This window comes from Vigna unguiculata, chromosome 1 (assembly GCF_004118075.2).
Source record: "Vigna unguiculata cultivar IT97K-499-35 chromosome 1, ASM411807v1, whole genome shotgun sequence".
NCBI lineage: Eukaryota > Viridiplantae > Streptophyta > Magnoliopsida > Fabales > Fabaceae > Vigna > Vigna unguiculata.
Genome location: NC_040279.1, coordinates 21859723 through 21863569, shown reverse-complemented (window position 1 = coordinate 21863569; position 3847 = coordinate 21859723).

The window sequence follows — 3847 nt, the reverse complement described above, 5'->3', positions numbered from 1 at the left end:
ATCATTTAAGGGGGAGTTAATCTTATATGTAGAAAAAAATTTGGTTTGGTTTGATATTTGGTAGCAATTACAGATAATTGTTGATATTTTTTTTAATCAGAAAGTTTCTTTTTATGATATAAAGGAAAATTTGTCTTAAATGCGAAAATTTTTAAAGTATTTTAGTAGCATTTTTACAAGGTGTTACAAAACTTGGATAGGGTGAATGGACCAGCCGATAAAACTGAATTACGAATTTCAGTTTACAATCCTTATATATCGGATTATGAAATTCGATGTGTTTTGTTTTGCTAGATTATATTACCTAATGTGTGTACCAAATTAAGAAATCATGTTTGAGTACATTGGATCCGTGGGTTGAACCAGATTATGTATTTCGATGAACGTTTTTTGTATATGTATTGGATTTTGAAATTCGGTTAAGTATTCTTGAATTTGGGATAAACTTCTGGATTTTATGATGTGGGTGAGTGATTTATATCGGATGTGTTTGGTTTAGTTTTTTATCATCAATAATTGTGTACAAATGTTTAACAGTTATATATATATATATATATATATATATATATATATATATGGAGAAATGATATTTTAACAATCAATTTTGACAACTTCTCTCACTACTTGACGTGGCAGTGAGTAAGCCATGTTTTTTATGAGAGAAAATTGGTGTTGGAAGGAGTTACACAGCTGAAAGAGAAGCAAGTGAGAGAGAGAAGCAGAGTTATACAACTGAAACTAAAGCAAGTGAGAGAGAACCAGAGTTACATAACTGAAAGAGAAGCAAGTGAGAGAGAACTAGTGGTTGAAGGAGTTTCAGGAGTGAGAGAAGGGAGTGAGAGAAGCGAGAGAGGTTACAGAGAGCGCAGTGGAAGTGGTTGGAGAAGTGGTGGTGAGCAGTTTGTGGTTAAACCATATGCAGGTTTGGTTTTCGTGGTTGTCCACTTTTTTTTGTCCTCCATCTCTTCACCAAATTGTATCTGCTCTTGTTCCTTCATTGTCAAGTTTGTTGTTGGTCCGTTTTGGGAGATATTTTGTTAGTGGGTTCATCATTTCCCTTTTCCCTTTCTCTTTTGGTGGAGCACAAAAAGTTTTGCGTTAACCCACCGCAAGAAATTGTATGTTTGATGACTGTGGAAAGGAGTGATTTTTGTTTCTGTTTTTGGTTAATATATGATAAAGTTTGGATTTCTTTATTTAAAATATTGTTGTTGAAGAGCGGATTGCTGAGCAACATTGTTGTTTTTGGTTCTACATTCGTGAAGAGGTAATAAAAGTTAAGTGACACAAAGTCATAATAAATAATGATTAAAAATTGTCCACTTTCTTTTGAAGTTTTTGTATATGAAAAACTCCAAGATTAAGTGCAAAGCAGTCTGATCGTAACTGCCAACCTTAAGTTTTGTGCAAAATGTTTTTTCCATCAACCACATATAAGTACCCGTCCTTAAGTTTTTATAATTGAACATGTTTTTTTGGTGGATGAGTTGGGTTGGTAAAACATCAACCCATTTCAATAGGTCTTGGTGTCAGAAGTGATCCCGGATGTAAGTGCCAACCCAGGTGTACCCTTCTGCAAAGCTGCGTTATATGATTTGAACAAGATATTTCCACAAAGTGGCTTGGATGATAAGTATCCCGCTTGGTGGTGTTACTAAATTTCGCACTTGAATAATAAAAGTTAAGTGACACAAAGTCATAATGAATAGCGATTAAAAATTTTCCACTTTGTTTTGAAGTTTTTGCATATGAAAAACTCCTAGATTAAGTGCAAAGCAGTGTGACCGTAACTGCCAACCTTAAGTTTTGTGCAAAAATTTTTTTCCATCACCCATATACAAGTACTTGTCCTTAAGTTTTTATAATTGAACATGTTTTATTGGTGGATGAATTGGGTTGGTATAACATCAACCATTTTAGTAGCATTTTGCACAAAACTTGAGTTTGGCAGTTACGATCACACTACTTTGCGCTTAATGTGGGAGTTTTTCATATGCAAAAACGTCAAAACAAAGTGGACAATTTTTAATCATTATTTATTATGACTTTGTGTCACTTAACTTTTATTATTCAAGTGCCAAATTTAATAACACCACCAAGCGGGATACTTATCATCCAAGTCACTTTGTGGAAATATCTTGTTCACATCATATAACGCAGCTTTGCAGAGGGGTACACCTGGGTTGACACTTACATTTGGAGATCACTTCTGACACCAAGACCTATTGAAATGGGTTGATGTTTAACTAGCCCAACTCATTCACCAAAAAAACATGTTTAATTATAAAAATTTAAGGACAAGTACTTGTATATGGGTGATGGAAAAAATATTTTGCACAAAACTTGAGGTTGACAGTTACGATCACACTGCTTTGCACTTAATCTGGGAGTTTTTCATATGCAAAAACTTCAAAACAAAGTGGACAATTTTTAATCGTTATTCATTATGACTTTGTGTCACTTAACTTTTATTAGCTCTTCAAAAATGTAGACCACAGCAGAACCAAAAACAACAATGTTGCTCACCAATTCGCTCTTCAACAACAATGTTTTAAATAAAGAAATCCAAACTTTATCATATATTAACGAAAAACAGAAACAAAAATCATTTCTTTCCACAGTCATCAAGTAATACATACAATTTCTTGCAGTGGGTTAACCCAAAACTTTTTATGCTCCACCAAAAGGGAAAGGGAAAAAGGAAATGACGAACCCACTAACAAAATATCTCCCAAAACGGACCAACAACAAATTTGGACAATGAAGGAACAGGAGCAAATACACTTTGGAGAAGAGATGGAGCACGAAAAAACAGTGGACAACGACGAAAACCAAACCTGCAGATGGTTTAACCACAAACTGCTCACCACCACTTCTCCAACCACTTCTACTGCGTTCTTTGTAACCCCTCTCTCGCTTCTCTCACTCCTGAAACTCCTTCAACCACTGGTTCTCTCTCTCACTTGCTTCTCTTTCAGTTGTGTAACTCTGGTTCTCTCTCTCTCACTTGCTTCACTTTCAATTGTGTAACTTTGCTTCTCTCTCTCACTTGGTTCTCTTTTAGCTGTATAACTCCTTCCAGCACCAATTCTCTCTCATTAAAAATGTGGCTTACATTGATTAAAAATAAAATGAATCTCTCACTGCCACGTCAGGTAGTGAGAGAAGTTGTCAAAATTGGTTGTTAAAATATCACTTCTCTTATATATGGGTATCCTTCTTTCCGGTATTTTGAGAGTTGTGTGATTTTCAACATTTGAACATTGAAAGCTCTTGCAGCAGGAGTCATGAACACATTCTCCACCACATATAATACCCCTATTCTCATTTTTGTTGTTGTAACCATTGTTACCATTCGCACTTGTTTCCTGGTAAGTCCAATTTTTGAGGATGAAAATCCTTTAAGGTGGAGGGGAATGTAAGATCCGAGAAATTTAAATAATTATTTAATAAATGCGGGTAGTATGAGCCTTTAAGGCATTTAATGCGGATTGCTATGACTGGAAAAGTACTTGCTCAAGTGGTTTAAAGTATTTAAATGTGTGAGAGGACTTGGGTTCAAGTCTCCAAGTCCTATGTATGTCATTTGTGTGTTATTTAAATTATTATTATTTTTGATAATATGCTTAATCATGTTGAGTGATAATATAATCATAGAATTATATTAATCATCACGAAACATGAATTGGTTAAATGGTTGTGTATTGAGTTGGCATTAGCATGGTCATGGGTTTAAACCTTGGTAGAACTTTTTGCCAAAATTTCTTGTGGCATGAAGGTGAAGGGGCATAGGAACCCTAGCTAGCCAAAGAGCAACCAAAAGTGACTGAAAAACAACTCATAATGG